Source organism: Brachionichthys hirsutus, chromosome 21 (genome assembly GCF_040956055.1).
Source record: "Brachionichthys hirsutus isolate HB-005 chromosome 21, CSIRO-AGI_Bhir_v1, whole genome shotgun sequence".
NCBI lineage: Eukaryota > Metazoa > Chordata > Actinopteri > Lophiiformes > Brachionichthyidae > Brachionichthys > Brachionichthys hirsutus.
Genome location: NC_090917.1, coordinates 9636020 through 9651686, shown reverse-complemented (window position 1 = coordinate 9651686; position 15667 = coordinate 9636020). Strand labels below are relative to the sequence as shown.

General features: G+C 44.9%; 1 protein-coding gene and 13 non-coding genes across 14 annotated transcripts in view; 13 read left to right on the top strand and 1 right to left on the bottom strand.

The window, feature by feature from the left end:
• The window catches only part of ca10a (carbonic anhydrase Xa), a 137447-nt gene that overhangs the window by 31278 nt on the left and 90502 nt on the right, over positions 1-15667 (bottom strand). The gene's annotated exons all lie outside the window — the stretch shown is intronic.
• Positions 7459-7541, top strand: trnal-cag (transfer RNA leucine (anticodon CAG)). The gene has a single exon. It is a non-coding gene; the product is annotated as a tRNA-Leu (tRNA).
• On the top strand, positions 8506-8588 carry trnal-cag (transfer RNA leucine (anticodon CAG)). The gene has a single exon. It is a non-coding gene; the product is annotated as a tRNA-Leu (tRNA).
• On the top strand, positions 9552-9634 carry trnal-cag (transfer RNA leucine (anticodon CAG)). The gene has a single exon. It is a non-coding gene; the product is annotated as a tRNA-Leu (tRNA).
• trnag-gcc (transfer RNA glycine (anticodon GCC)) lies at positions 9881-9951 on the top strand. Its single transcript has one exon. It is a non-coding gene; the product is annotated as a tRNA-Gly (tRNA).
• On the top strand, positions 10598-10680 carry trnal-aag (transfer RNA leucine (anticodon AAG)). Its single transcript has one exon. It is a non-coding gene; the product is annotated as a tRNA-Leu (tRNA).
• On the top strand, positions 11644-11726 carry trnal-aag (transfer RNA leucine (anticodon AAG)). The gene has a single exon. It is a non-coding gene; the product is annotated as a tRNA-Leu (tRNA).
• Positions 11973-12043, top strand: trnag-gcc (transfer RNA glycine (anticodon GCC)). Its single transcript has one exon. It is a non-coding gene; the product is annotated as a tRNA-Gly (tRNA).
• Positions 12666-12748, top strand: trnal-cag (transfer RNA leucine (anticodon CAG)). The gene has a single exon. It is a non-coding gene; the product is annotated as a tRNA-Leu (tRNA).
• Positions 12995-13065, top strand: trnag-gcc (transfer RNA glycine (anticodon GCC)). The gene has a single exon. It is a non-coding gene; the product is annotated as a tRNA-Gly (tRNA).
• trnal-aag (transfer RNA leucine (anticodon AAG)) lies at positions 13712-13794 on the top strand. Its single transcript has one exon. It is a non-coding gene; the product is annotated as a tRNA-Leu (tRNA).
• trnag-gcc (transfer RNA glycine (anticodon GCC)) lies at positions 14041-14111 on the top strand. Its single transcript has one exon. It is a non-coding gene; the product is annotated as a tRNA-Gly (tRNA).
• Positions 14758-14840, top strand: trnal-aag (transfer RNA leucine (anticodon AAG)). Its single transcript has one exon. It is a non-coding gene; the product is annotated as a tRNA-Leu (tRNA).
• trnag-gcc (transfer RNA glycine (anticodon GCC)) lies at positions 15087-15157 on the top strand. Its single transcript has one exon. It is a non-coding gene; the product is annotated as a tRNA-Gly (tRNA).

The following is a 15667-nucleotide window of genomic DNA, read 5'->3' as shown; positions in this document are numbered from 1 at the left end:
TGGCTGGGTCCTGAAGATTATTTCAGTTGAAATGAAGCCACGCCTCCCAGTTATGTTAACTCTCACATTTCTGGAGACGCCGGCCGAGGAGGTGGAGTTGGAGCCATCTATAACTCTGAGCTCCAGATTAACCCTAAACCTAAATTAACTATACCTCCTTTGAGAGTCTTATTCTTAGTCTGTCACTCCCAACATGGAAATCAAGCCAGCCAGTCCTGATTGTTCTAGTTTACCGCCCTCCAGGCCCAGACTCTGATTTCATGTCAGAATGTTCTGAATGTTTAACAAGCTTAGTTCTGAAAGCAGAACAGATACTTGTTGTGGGAGATTTTAACATTCATGTAGATTCAGTGACGACTGCCTTGCTACTGCCTTCCTCTCATTACTGGACTCAATTGGCTTCTCCCAGATAGTGAACGAACCCACCCACAGCTTTAATCATACCTTGGATCTGGTTCTCACGTATGGTATTGATATTGATCAATTAATCGTATTTCCACTGAACCCTTTTTTATCAGACCACAAGTTCATCACTTTTACGTTTGTATTATTGGACTACGTTCCATCAAACAGAACAGCCTTGACTAGATGTCTGTCTGATGGTGCTGTTGCTAAATTCAAAGAAGTGATCCCATCAGCATTAAACTCTTTATCGAGCCTTAACATTACTGAGGAGTCGTGTGGTAACTTTAGCCCCTCCCACATAGATCATCTTGTAGGTGGTGCTGGGGACTTGATGCGCACGACGCTTGACTCCATCGCCCCCTTAAGAATTAAAAAACGAAAGCCAAAAAGGAAAGCTCCGTGGTTCAATTCTGAGATTAGATTGTTAAAGCAAACAGCCAGAAGGGACTGGAGAGAAGGTGGAGCTCCACTAAATTGGAGGAGTCTTGTTTAATCTGGAAAAACAGCCTGAAAATGTACAGGAAGACGCTCCGCAAGGCAAGAGGAGCATATTACTCATCTCTAATAGAAGATAACAAATCTAATCCAAGGTTTCTCTCTGACACCGTAGCTAGGCTAACACAAAGCTAGAGCAGCATATTACTCATCTCTAATAGAAGAGAACAAATCTAATCCAAGGTTTCTCTCTGACACCGTAGCTAGACTAACACAAAGCTAGAGCAGCATATTACTCATCTAATAGAAGAGAACAACTTTAATCCAAGGTTTATCTTTGACACCGTAGCTAGGCTAACACAAAGCTAGAGCAGCATATTACTCATCTCTAATAGAAGATAACAAATCTAATCCAAGGTTTCTCTCTGACACCGTAGCTAGGCTAACACAAAGCTAGAGCAGCATATTACTCATCTCTAATAGAAGATAACAAATCTAATCCAAGGTTTCTCTCTGACACCGTAGCTAGGCTAACACAAAGCTAGAGCAGCATATTACTCATCTCTAATAGAAGAGAACAAATCTAATCCAAGGTTTCTCTCTGACACCGTAGCTAGGCTAACACAAAGCTAGAGCAGCATATTACTCATCTCTATTAGAAGAGAACAAATCTAATCCAAGGTTTCTCTCTGACACCGTAGCTAGGCTAACACAAAGCTAGAGCAGCATATTACTCATCTCTATTAGAAGAGAACAAATCTAATCCAAGGTTTCTCTCTGACACCGTAGCTAGGCTAACACAAAGCTAGAGCAGCATATTACTCATCGCTAATAGAAGAGAACAAATCTAATCCAAGGTTTCTCTCTGACACCGTAGCTAGGCTAACACAAAGCTAGAGCAGCATATTACTCATCTCTATTAGAAGAGAACAAATCTAATCCAAGGTTTCTCTCTGACACCGTAGCTAGGCTAACACAAAGCTAGAGCAGCATATTACTCATCTCTAATAGAAGAGAACAAATCTAATCCAAGGTTTCTCTCTGACACCGTAGCTAGGCTAACACAAAGCTAGAGCAGCATATTACTCATCTCTATTAGAAGAGAACAAATCTAATCCAAGGTTTCTCTCTGACACCGTAGCTAGGCTAACACAAAGCTAGAGCAGCATATTACTCATCTCTAATAGAAGAGAACAAATCTAATCCAAGGTTTCTCTCTGACACCGTAGCTAGGCTAACACAAAGCTAGAGCAGCATATTACTCATCTCTAATAGAAGAGAACAAATCTAATCCAAGGTTTCTCTCTGACACCGTAGCTAGGCTAACACAAAGCTAGAGCAGCATATTACTCATCTCTATTAGAAGAGAACAAATCTAATCCAAGGTTTCTCTCTGACACCGTAGCTAGGCTAACACAAAGCTAGAGCAGCATATTACTCATCTCTATTAGAAGAGAACAAATCTAATCCAAGGTTTCTCTCTGACACCGTAGCTAGGCTAACACAAAGCTAGAGCAGCATATTACTCATCGCTAATAGAAGAGAACAAATCTAATCCAAGGTTTCTCTCTGACACCGTAGCTAGGCTAACACAAAGCTAGAGCAGCATATTACTCATCTCTAATAGAAGAGAACAAATCTAATCCAAGGTTTCTCTCTGACACCGTAGCTAGGCTAACACAAAGCTAGAGCAGCATATTACTCATCTCTAATAGAAGAGAACAAATCTAATCCAAGGTTTCTCTCTGACACCGTAGCTAGGCTAACACAAAGCTCCAGCTCTGTTGACCCTTCTGTTCCGACAGGTCTCAGTAGTGAAGATTTCATGAACTTCTTCAGTACCAAAATCGAATCTATTAGGGACGTCATTCATTAACGTCTGCCTTAAAACCAACATTGGATCCTGATGTCTCGGCTAACTATCGGCCAATTTCAAACCTTCCATTCCTGTCAAAGCTTCTAGAGAAAGCAGTTTCCAGTCAGCTGTGTGAATTCTTACAAGACAATCAGTTATTTGAGGTTTTCCAGTCGGGTTTCAGAGCTCATCATAGCACAGAGACAGCATTAGTTAAAGTCACCAATGACCTTTAATAGCGTCTGATAATGGACTTGTCTCCGTGCTTATTTTATTAGATCTCAGTGCAGCCTTTGACACAATAGATCATCAGATTCTGTTACAGAGGCTGGAACAATCTGTTGGTGTTAGAGGATCTGCATTGAACTGGTTTAGATCATATTTATCCGATAGATTTCAGTTTGTACGTGTTCATGATAAATCTTCTACGTACACTGAAGTTAAATATGGAGTTCCACAGGGTTCAGTGCTTGGACCTATTCTGTTCACGCTGTATATGCTTCCCTTAGGTAACATTATTAAGAAACATAGCATAAATTTCCACTGCTATGCGGACGATACACAAGTATACCTGTCAGTTCAGCCAGACAAAGTCGATCAGTTGGTTAGACTTCAGACGTGCCTTAAGGACATTAACTCCTGGATGACCGAGAACTTCCTGTTATTACCGTATTGGCCCGAATATAACACGACCCCGGATATAATACGACACCCTCTTTTTCAAGACTCAAGTTTGAGAAAATACTTTTTGAACACCAATTTCAGTTTTTGTACAAAAAATAATTACAGTACATCTGAAACGAATGATTATAACAATAAATTCGAGAGAAAAAGCATGTTATTTTGCCACATTCAAATCATGCAAAAACTGTCTCACATCTTAATATCTGAACATTTAAATATGTGAACTAAAGCGCAATCACATTTGTAAATGAATGGCTTCTGGTTTTTAAAATGTAAATAAACCAATCTACTGTGATAAAACAACAAAATTGCAATAACTGCATGAACCATCAAAGTGAAGTCTAACTGGGGAGATCGTTGTTCTCCAGCGCCTCAGGGGTTAACTTCCAGACCACGCTGGGGACGAAGGCTGAAGCGCAGCAACACAAGATGGACGCCGGCCAGACGTGCTGAATCACTGAAGCTGCTTTATTTTACTTGCACTGTTAAACAAAACTCAGTTTCCTCCTATTGCTCGCATATCTCTGTCTCCTAGTTGCGCTCTCTCTCTTTCTCTCTCACACACTCGCTCGCTCAGGCGGGACACGCCCCAGCTGGACGCGCGTGCGCACACACACACACACACACACACATCCACACAGACACATCTCACAACATAAGAATAAGGAAAAACATCGCAATAAAATAATGATAGGCGTTTGCTTTAGCCTGGGGAGTTCAGTTCACCATTCGTTGTAACGATATCTGGCGCCATCTAGCGTTCAGAATGGGTATAATGTCTAGACCGCGAATATAACACGACCCGACTTTTTCAGCCTAATTTCAATGCAAAAAACATCGTGTTATATTCGGGCCAATACGGTAAATCTAAATAAAACTGAGGTTCTGGTTCTTGGGCCAAAGCATCTCAGAAATGCTTGTTCTAGTGTTGTAGTTGAACTAGATGGCGTCTCAGTGTCCACCAGCACCACTGCCAAGAATCTGGGGGTAATCTTTGATCAGGACCTGTCCTTTCAGTTCCAGATAAAGCATATTTCAAGGACTGCGTTCTTTCATCTTCGGAATATTTCAAAGGTGAGGCACCTACTAACCCGAAAAGATGCAGAACAAATAGTCCATGCTTTTGTGACTTCCAGACTGGCCTACTGCAACTCCTTACTGTCCGGCTGCCCAAAAAGGTCTATTAAACATCTCCAGCTAATCCAGAATGCAGCAGCTCGTGTTCTGATCCAGAACGCAGCAGCTCGTGTTCTGATCCAGAACGCAGCAGCTCGTATTTTGACGGGAACCAGACTGAGAGAACACATTTCCCCTGTTCTGGAGTCTCTGCTTCCTGTTAGGGAACGGATTGAATATAAAATCCTTCTACTTACTTTTAAAGCCCTCACCGGCCAGGCCCCTCCTTACCTTACAGAGATGATTATCCCGTATTGCCCCACTAGGACCCCGCGGTCCCAAAACGCTGGCCTGCTCGTGGTTCCAAAAATTTCCAAGAGCAGACAGGGGGGCGGAGCTTTCAGTTATCAAGCTCCTTTATTGTGGAATCAGCTCCCTGATTGGTTCGTGAGACAGACACCATCTCTATGTTCAAGAGTAGCTTGAAGACTTTCCTTTTTAACAAAGCTTATAACTAATCGATACAGTAATCAATATAATCAATATGCTGTCATTAGGCAGCATTGGTGGCTTAACATCATGACACACCGAGCTCCTCCCTCTTTATCTGGTTATTCATGTTATAAATATATGTCAGTAATCTCTCTCTCTTCCTGAAGTCTTGTTCTCTCTCTCCCTCTGTTTGTCCCTCTCCCCCCCTCCCTCTCTCTCTCTCTCTGGGCCCATTACATCCCATCATACGGACTTGATGGCAGAAACGTGATGCTGACCAGCTGTGATGTGAAAATACGACAGTTACTTGTAGCTTTAAATCTTCATCAGCTGAATTATGACAGATTGAAGTTGAAACGAGAATGTCCTCATTCTCTTAGTTAGCTGTGCGGGGACAACACTGATCACAATTTAAACCTTTAGGCGTCAGCATTCGGACTGACAGACAGTCATTGACATGTTTATGTTGTTTTCATGATGGTTCTATTGATTTTCAGTTCATAGTATACGTTCAGTGATTAAACGCTCCATTTCTCTCAGTGATTATGGTTTTCTCTCCGTTTTAAGACGCTGGCATGAAATCGGTTCCTGTGTGTTCTATAAAAATCGCTCCTATTTGTCCATGAGCAGCAAGAGAAAATAGCCTAAATGGTGAAATCTCTCCTTCAGATTTGTTTTTCTTGTAATTTGTTGTCAAAGTAAACCTTCGCTCACGTTGATGAATTGTTTTGGTGAATTTTCCAAACTCCGACATTCACTGAAGCAGATCCTAGAAGTTCTGTTCACCGTGGACCTGACAGGGTTAAACCCCGTCATGCTGTTTCATAAATATCTGTGTCCTTGAGTGCCGAGAAAGGCACCTTTTAAATAAAATGTATTATTATTATTAATATGACGTCTCCACTAAAGCACAGAGATGGGCTGAACTGTAGCAACTACAGTCCTGCCTGCTGGCTCCTTGAAATGTCCTGCAGGTTTTAGGAGCTTAGCAGCGTGCAGGTGAGGTCAAAATATTGTATTACTCCTGTGGAGGAGTTTCCGTACTCAGGGTCAAATTCAGCACACGTTCTAATCAGCAGGATGTCCTGTATTCTACACATTCCCTACATGAGCTTCTGATGGAGGGCAGGCGGTTCACGGCTTTAGAAAAAGCAAGGCTGAAAAAAACGTTCAAGACAGGGAAGTTGTCCAACTGCATGGAAAGTCACGACTTTCATTCCAGTTCTAACAGAGCTACAGAATAATGGCCACGTTCTATTCTCTGCTGCTAAAAGAAGCAGCATTATGTATCTATAAAGTCAACAGATTCTATCGGTGTCCGAATTAGTAGGAAGGTCAGAGTCTAATGGGACAGAGAAGGGACGAGAAAAAGGCTACAAAAAGTCTCACGCCAGAAAATAAGTCAGTCTCTTTGAGGGCTGTGTCTCAGTCACTGTACGGAAATGTCCCCACTCTGCGTTAAGGTCGCAGTCTCCTCTGGAGGCGTGGGTTCAAATCCCACTTCCGACAGCTTTAACTTGACTCAGGTGAAGTCATTTAACAAAATCTTTAGTCTTTCTTTATTTCACCGTCAGAACATTTTACTGAAGAGTTCACATATATTTATTTTGGAGCCAGGTCTAGTCAGGGGATGACAAAAGTCCAACGATGTCATGCTCTGCAGACCATGAATTTCCATGCAAAACGTCCATGACTATGTAATAACAGATTGTTCTAGATCCCGTTCTGATTCCATCATTTTGTCTGGTCTTTTAAGCATTGGTGGTTCAGTGGTAGAATTCTCGCCTGCCATGCGGGAGACGTGGGTTCAATTCCCAGCCAACGCAAACTTGATCCTCGTGAAAGGTGTTCAACTGATGGCAACTCGACACCGAATAAACTAACTTTATGTGACACATTCTCGGACTTCAGAGTGTCGGAAGACTTTGTTTGTCTCACATTCCGGACACAATGCCAAAGCTAACCTCATCAAGTGAAACCTTCAGTGTGCCTCAATGTGCATCATGAGATGTGATCAGTTGAAGACTGCGTGGTTTTGGAGTGCTTATACGTGATTTGCTTCTCTGGCAGCGGAAACTGATGCTGTATTGGTACTATGCTGCTACTACACCTCGTTCGGATGCCTCCTGGACACCTCCATTGGATGGTGGTCCGGGCATGGTCCACCAGGAGGATGCATTGGGAAGACGGAGGACACACTGGAGAGACTTTGTCTCTCGGCTGACCGGGCAATGCCTTGGGAATCCACTGGAGGAGGTGTCTTTGGCAAGGGAAGTCTGGAAATACCTGCTCATCCTGTTGCCTTCGTGACATTGGCCTGGATTAGTGGTGGAACATGGATGGATAGTGGTACTATGATGCCATAATTTGATTCCAACTGTTGACCTGCGTTTCGGCTTGATTGCTTACATTTATGGTGACAATCGATCGATGTGGGTTGCCTTGAGTTTTGTGAAAATCTCCACCGGTCAGTCAGGATGGCCGAGCGGTCTAAGGCGCTGCTTTCAGGTCGCAGCCTCCTCTGGAGGCGTGGGTTCAAATCCCACTTCTGACAGCTTTAACTTTACTCAGGGAAAGTCATTTCACAAAATCTTTAGTCGTCCTTTATTTCACTGTCAGAACATTTTACTGAAGAGTTCACATATAAATATTTTGGAGCCAGGTCTAGTCAGGGGATGACAAAAGTCCAACGATGTCATGCTCTGCAGACCATGAATTTCCATGCAAAACGTCCATGACTATGTAATAACAAAATGTTTTAGATCCCGTTCTGATTCCATCATTTTGTCTAGTCTCTTAAGCGTTGGTGGTGTCGGTGGTAGAATTCTCGCCTGCCATGCGGGAGACCTGGGTTCAATTCCCAGCCAACGCAAACTTGCTCCTTGTGAGAGGTGTTCGACAAACGGCAGCTCGACACTGAATAAACTAACTTTACGTGACACATTCTCGGACTTCAGAGTGTCGGAAGACTTTGTTTGTCTCACATTCTGGACACAATGCCAAAGCTAACCTCATCAAGTGAAACCTTCAGTGTGCCTCAATGTGCATCATGAGATGTGATCAGTTGAAGACTGCGTGGTTTTGGAGTGCTTATACGTGATTTGCTTCTCTGGCAGCGGAAACTGATGCTGTATTGGTACTATGCTGCTACTACACCTCGTTCAGATGCCTCCTGGACACCTCCGTTGGATGGTGGTCCGGGCATGGTCCACCAGGAGGATGCATTGGGAAGACGGAGGACACACTGGAGAGACTTTGTCTCTCGGCTGACCGGGCAATGCCTTGGGAATCCACTGGAGGAGGTGTCTTTGGCAAGGGAAGTCTGGAAATACCTGCTCATTCTGTTGCCTTCGTGACACGGGTCTGGATTAGTGGTGAAACATGGGTGGATAGTGGTACTATGATGCCATAATTTGATTTCCAACTGTTGACCTGCGTTTCGGCTTGATTGCTTACATTTATGGTGACAATCGATCGATGTGGGTTGCCTTGAGTTTTGTGAAGACCTTCACCGGGTAGTCAGAATGGCCGAGCGGTCTAAGGAGCTGCGTTCAGGTCGCAGTCTCCTCTGGAGGCGTGGGTTCAAATCCCACTTCTGACATCTTTAACTTTACTCAGGGAAAGTCATTTCACAAAATCTTTAGTCTTTCTTTATTTCACTGTCAGAACATTTTACTGAAGAGTTCACATATAAATATTTTGGAGCCAGGTCTAGTCAGGGGATGACAAAAGTCCAACGATGTCATGCTCTGCAGACCATGAATTTCCATGCAAAGCGTCCATGACTATGTAATAACAGATTGTTCTAGATCCCGTTCTGATTCCATCATTTTGTCCGGTCTTTTAAGCATTGGTGGTTTGGTGGTAGAATTCTCGCCTGCCATGCGGGAGACCTGGGTTCAACTCCCAGCCAACGCAAACTTGGTTCTCGTGAAAGGTGTTCGACTGATGGCAGCTAGACACCGAATAAACTACCTTTATGTGACACATTCTCGGACTTCAGAGTGTCGGAAGACTTTGTTTGTCTCACATTCTGGACACAATGCCAAAGCTAACCTCATCAAGTGAAACCTTCAGTGTGTCTCAATGTGCATCATGAGATGTGATCAGTTGAAGACTGCGTGGTTTTGGAGTGCTTATACGTGATTTGCTTCTCTGGCAGCGGAAACTGATGCTGTATTGGTACTATGCTGCTACTACACCTCGTTCAGATGCCTCCTGGACACCTCCATTGGATGGTGGTCCGGGCATGGTCCACCAGGAGGATGCCTTGGGAAGACGGAGGACACACTGGAGAGACTTTGTCTCTCGGCTGACCGGGCAATGCCTTGGGAATCCACTGGAGGAGGTGTCTTTGGCAAGGGAAGTCTGGAAATACCTGCTCATTCTGTTGCCTTCGTGACACAGGCCTGGATTAGTGGTGGAACATGGGTGGATAGTGGTACTATGATGCCATAATTTGATTTCCAACTGTTGACCTGCGTTTCGGCTTGATTGCTTACATTTATGGTGACAATCGATCGATGTGGGTTGCCTTGAGTTTTGTGAAAATCTCCACTGGTCAGTCAGGATGGCCGAGCGGTCTAAGGCGCTGCGTTCAGGTCGCAGTCTCCTCTGGAGGCGTGGGTTTGAATCCCACTTCTGACAGCTTTAACTTTACTCAGGGAAAGTCATTTCACAAAATCTTTAGTCGTCCTTTATTTCACTGTCAGAACATTTTACTGAAGAGTTCACATATAAATATTTTGGAGCCAGGTCTAGTCAGGTGATGACAAAAGTCCAACGATGTCATGCTCTGCAGACCATGAATTTCCATGCAAAGCGTCCATGACTATGTAATAACAGATTGTTCTAGATCCCGTTCTGATTCCATCATTTTGTCTGGTCTTTTAAGCATTGGTGGTTCAGTGGTAGAATTCTCGCCTGCCATGCGGGAGACCTGGGTTCAATTCCCAGCCAACGCAAACTTGATTCTCGTGAAAGGTGTTCAACTGATGGCAACTCGACACCGAATAAACTAACTTTATGTGACACATTCTCGGACTTCAGAGTGTCGGAAGACTTTGTTTGTCTCACATTCTGGACACAATGCCAAAGCTAACCTCATCAAGTGAAACCTTCAGTGTGCCTCAATGTGCATCATGAGATGTGATCAGTTGAAGACTGCGTGGTTTTGGAGTGCTTATACGTGATTTGCTTCTCTGGCAGCGGAAACTGATGCTGTATTGGTACTATGCTGCTACTACACCTCGTTCAGATGCCTCCTGGACACCTCCATTGGATGGTGGTCCGGGCATGGTCCACCAGGAGGATGCATTGGGAAGACGGAGGACACACTGGAGAGACTTTGTCTCTCGGCTGACCGGGCAATGCCTTGGGAATCCACTGGAGGAGGTGTCTTTGGCAAGGGAAGTCTGGAAATACCTGCTCATTCTGTTGCCTTCGTGACACAGGCCTGGATTAGTGGTGGAACATGGGTGGATAGTGGTACTATGATGCCATAATTTGATTTCCAACTGTTGACCTGCGTTTCGGCTTGATTGCTTACATTTATGGTGACAATCGATCGATGTGGGTTGCCTTGAGTTTTGTGAAGATCTTCACCGGGTAGTCAGGATGGCCGAGCGGTCTAAGGCGCTGCGTTAAGGTCGCAGTCTCCTCTGGAGGCGTGGGTTCAAATCCCACTTCTGACATCTTTAACTTTACTCAGGGAAAGTCATTTCACAAAATCTTTAGTCTTTCTTTATTTCACTGTCAGAACATTTTACTGAAGAGTTCACATATAAATATTTTGGAGCCAGGTCTAGTCAGGTGATGACAAAAGTCCAACGATGTCATGCTCTGCAGACCATGAATTTCCATGCAAAGCGTCCATGACTATGTAATAACAGATTGTTCTAGATCCCGTTCTGATTCCATCATTTTGTCCGGTCTTTTAAGCATTGGTGGTTCAGTGGTAGAATTCTTGCCTGCCATGCGGGAGACCTGGGTTCAATTCCCAGCCAACGCAAACTTGATTCTCGTGAAAGGTGTTCAACTGATGGCAACTTGACACCGAATAAACTAACTTTATGTGACACATTCTCGGACTTCAGAGTGTCGGAAGACTTTGTTTGTCTCACATTCTGGACACAATGCCAAAGCTAACCTCATCAAGTGAAACCTTCAGTGTGCCTCAATGTGCATCATGAGATGTGATCAGTTGAAGACTGCGTGGTTTTGGAGTGCTTATACGTGATTTGCTTCTCTGGCAGCGGAAACTGATGCTGTATTGGTACTATGCTGCTACTACACCTCGTTCGGATGCCTCCTGGACACCTCCATTGGATGGTGGTCCGGGCATGGTCCACCAGGAGGATGCATTGGGAAGACGGAGGACACACTGGAGAGACTTTGTCTCTCGGCTGACCGGGCAATGCCTTGGGAATCCACTGGAGGAGGTGTCTTTGGCAAGGGAAGTCTGGAAATACCTGCTCATTCTGTTGCCTTCGTGACACAGGCCTGGATTAGTGGTGGAACATGGGTGGATAGTGGTACTATGATGCCATAATTTGATTTCCAACTGTTGACCTGCGTTTCGGCTTGATTGCTTACATTTATGGTGACAATCGATCGATGTGGGTTGCCTTGAGTTTTGTGAAGATCTTCACCGGGTAGTCAGGATGGCCGAGCGGTCTAAGGCGCTGCGTTAAGGTCGCAGTCTCCTCTGGAGGCGTGGGTTCAAATCCCACTTCTGACATCTTTAACTTTACTCAGGGAAAGTCATTTCACAAAATCTTTAGTCTTTCTTTATTTCACTGTCAGAACATTTTACTGAAGAGTTCACATATAAATATTTTGGAGCCAGGTCTAGTCAGGTGATGACAAAAGTCCAACGATGTCATGCTCTGCAGACCATGAATTTCCATGCAAAACGTCCATGACTATGTAATAACAGATTGTTCTAGATCCCGTTCTGATTCCATCATTTTGTCTGGTCTTTTAAGCATTGGTGGTTCAGTGGTAGAATTCTCGCCTGCCATGCGGGAGACCTGGGTTCAATTCCCAGCCAACGCAAACTTGATCCTCGTGAAAGGTGTTCAACTGATGGCAACTCGACACCGAATAAACTACCACATTCTCGGACTTCAGAGTGTCGGAAGACTTTGTTTGTCTCACATTCTGGACACAATGCCAAAGCTAACCTCATCAAGTGAAACCTTCAGTGTGTCTCGATGTGATCAGTTGAAGACTGCGTGGTTTTGGAGTGCTTATACGTGATTTGCTTCTCTGGCAGCGGAAACTGATGCTGTATTGGTACTATGCTGCTACTACACCTCGTTCAGATGCCTCCTGGACACCTCCATTGGATGGTGGTCCGGGCATGGTCCACCAGGAGGATGCCTTGGGAAGACGGAGGACACACTGGAGAGACTTTGTCTCTCGGCTGACCGGGCAATGCCTTGGGAATCCACTGGAGGAGGTGTCTTTGGCAAGGGAAGTCTGGAAATACCTGCTCATCCTGTTGCCTTCGTGACACAGGCCTGGATTAGTGGTGGAACATGGGTGGATAGTGGTACTATGATGCCATAATTTGATTTCCAACTGTTGACCTGCGTTTCGGCTTGATTGCTTACATTTATGGTGACAATCGATCGATGTGGGTTGCCTTGAGTTTTGTGAAAATCTCCACTGGTCAGTCAGGATGGCCGAGCGGTCTAAGGCGCTGCGTTCAGGTCGCAGTCTCCTCTAGAGGCGTGGGTTCAAATCCCACTTCTGACAGCCTTAACTTTACTCAGGGAAAGTCATTTCACAAAATCTTTAGTCGTCCTTTATTTCACTGTCAGAACATTTTACTGAAGAGTTCACATATAAATATTTTGGAGCCAGGTCTAGTCAGGTGATGACAAAAGTCCAACGATGTCATGCTCTGCAGACCATGAATTTCCATGCAAAACGTCCATGACTATGTAATAACAGATTGTTCTAGATCCCGTTCTGATTCCATCATTTTGTCTGGCCTTTTAAGCATTGGTGGTTCAGTGGTAGAATTCTCGCCTGCCATGCGGGAGACCTGGGTTCAATTCCCAGCCAACGCAAACTTGATCCTCGTGAAAGGTGTTCAACTGATGGCAACTCGACACCGAATAAACTACCTTTATGTGACACATTCTCGGACTTCAGAGTGTCGGAAGACTTTGTTTGTCTCACATTCTGGACACAATGCCAAAGCTAACCTCATCAAGTGAAACCTTCAGTGTGTCTCAATGTGCATCATGAGATGTGATCAGTTGAAGACTGCGTGGTTTTGGAGTGCTTATACGTGATTTGCTTCTCTGGCAGCGGAAACTGATGCTGTATTGGTACTATGCTGCTACTACACCTCGTTCAGATGCCTCCTGGACACCTCCATTGGATGGTGGTCCGGGCATGGTCCACCAGGAGGATGCCTTGGGAAGACGGAGGACACACTGGAGAGACTTTGTCTCTCGGCTGACCGGGCAATGCCTTGGGAATCCACTGGAGGAGGTGTCTTTGGCAAGGGAAGTCTGGAAATACCTGCTCATTCTGTTGCCTTTGTGACACAGGCCTGGATTAGTGGTGGAACATGGGTGGATAGTGGTACTATGATGCCATAATTTGATTTCCAACTGTTGACCTGCGTTTCGGCTTGATTGCTTACATTTATGGTGACAATCGATCGATGTGGGTTGCCTTGAGTTTTGTGAAGATCCTCACCGGGTAGTCAGGGTGGCCGAGCGGTCTAAGGCGCTGCGTTAAGGTCGCAGTCTCCTCTGGAGGCGTGGGTTCAAATCCCACTTCTGACATCTTTAACTTTACTCAGGGAAAGTCATTTCACAAAATCTTTAGTCTTTCTTTATTTCACTGTCAGAACATTTTACTGAAGAGTTCACATATAAATATTTTGGAGCCAGGTCTAGTCAGGTGATGACAAAAGTCCAACGATGTCATGCTCTGCAGACCATGAATTTCCATGCAAAACGTCCATGACTATGTAATAACAGATTGTTCTAGATCCCGTTCTGATTCCATCATTTTGTCTGGTCTTTTAAGCATTGGTGGTTCAGTGGTAGAATTCTCGCCTGCCATGCGGGAGACCTGGGTTCAATTCCCAGCCAACGCAAACTTGATCCTCGTGAAAGGTGTTCAACTGATGGCAACTCGACACCGAATAAACTACCTTTATGTGACACATTCTCGGACTTCAGAGTGTCGGAAGACTTTGTTTGTCTCACATTCTGGACACAATGCCAAAGCTAACCTCATCAAGTGAAACCTTCAGTGTGTCTCAATGTGCATCATGAGATGTGATCAGTTGAAGACTGCGTGGTTTTGGAGTGCTTATACGTGATTTGCTTCTCTGGCAGCGGAAACTGATGCTGTATTGGTACTATGCTGCTACTACACCTCGTTCAGATGCCTCCTGGACACCTCCATTGGATGGTGGTCCGGGCATGGTCCACCAGGAGGATGCCTTGGGAAGACGGAGGACACACTGGAGAGACTTTGTCTCTCGGCTGACCGGGCAATGCCTTGGGAATCCACTGGAGGAGGTGTCTTTGGCAAGGGAAGTCTGGAAATACCTGCTCATTCTGTTGCCTTTGTGACACAGGCCTGGATTAGTGGTGGAACATGGGTGGATAGTGGTACTATGATGCCATAATTTGATTTCCAACTGTTGACCTGCGTTTCGGCTTGATTGCTTACATTTATGGTGACAATCGATCGATGTGGGTTGCCTTGAGTTTTGTGAAGATCCTCGCCGGGTAGTCAGGGTGGCCGAGCGGTCTAAGGCGCTGCGTTAAGGTCGCAGTCTCCTCTGGAGGCGTGGGTTCAAATCCCACTTCTGACATCTTTAACTTTACTCAGGGAAAGTCATTTCACAAAATCTTTAGTCTTTCTTTATTTCACTGTCAGAACATTTTACTGAAGAGTTCACATATAAATATTTTGGAGCCAGGTCTAGTCAGGTGATGACAAAAGTCCAACGATGTCATGCTCTGCAGACCATGAATTTCCATGCAAAACGTCCATGACTATGTAATAACAGATTGTTCTAGATCCCGTTCTGATTCCATCATTTTGTCTGGTCTTTTAAGCATTGGTGGTTCAGTGGTAGAATTCTCGCCTGCCATGCGGGAGACCTGGGTTCAATTCCCAGCCAACGCAAACTTGATCCTCGTGAAAGGTGTTCAACTGATGGCAACTCGACACCGAATAAACTACCTTTATGTGACACATTCTCGGACTTCAGAGTGTCGGAAGACTTTGTTTGTCTCACATTCTGGACACAATGCCAAAGCTAACCTCATCAAGTGAAACCTTCAGTGTGTCTCAATGTGCATCATGAGATGTGATCAGTTGAAGACTGCGTGGTTTTGGAGTGCTTATACGTGATTTGCTTCTCTGGCAGCGGAAACTGATGCTGTATTGGTACTATGCTGCTACTACACCTCGTTCAGATGCCTCCTGGACACCTCCATTGGATGGTGGTCCGGGCATGGTCCACCAGGAGGATGCCTTGGGAAGACGGAGGACACAGTGGAGAGACTTTGTCTCTCGGCTGACCGGGCAATGCCTTGGGAATCCACTGGAGGAGGTGTCTTTGGCAAGGGAAGTCTGGAAATACCTGCTCATCCTGTTGCCTTCGTGACACAGGCCTGGATTAGTGGTGGAACA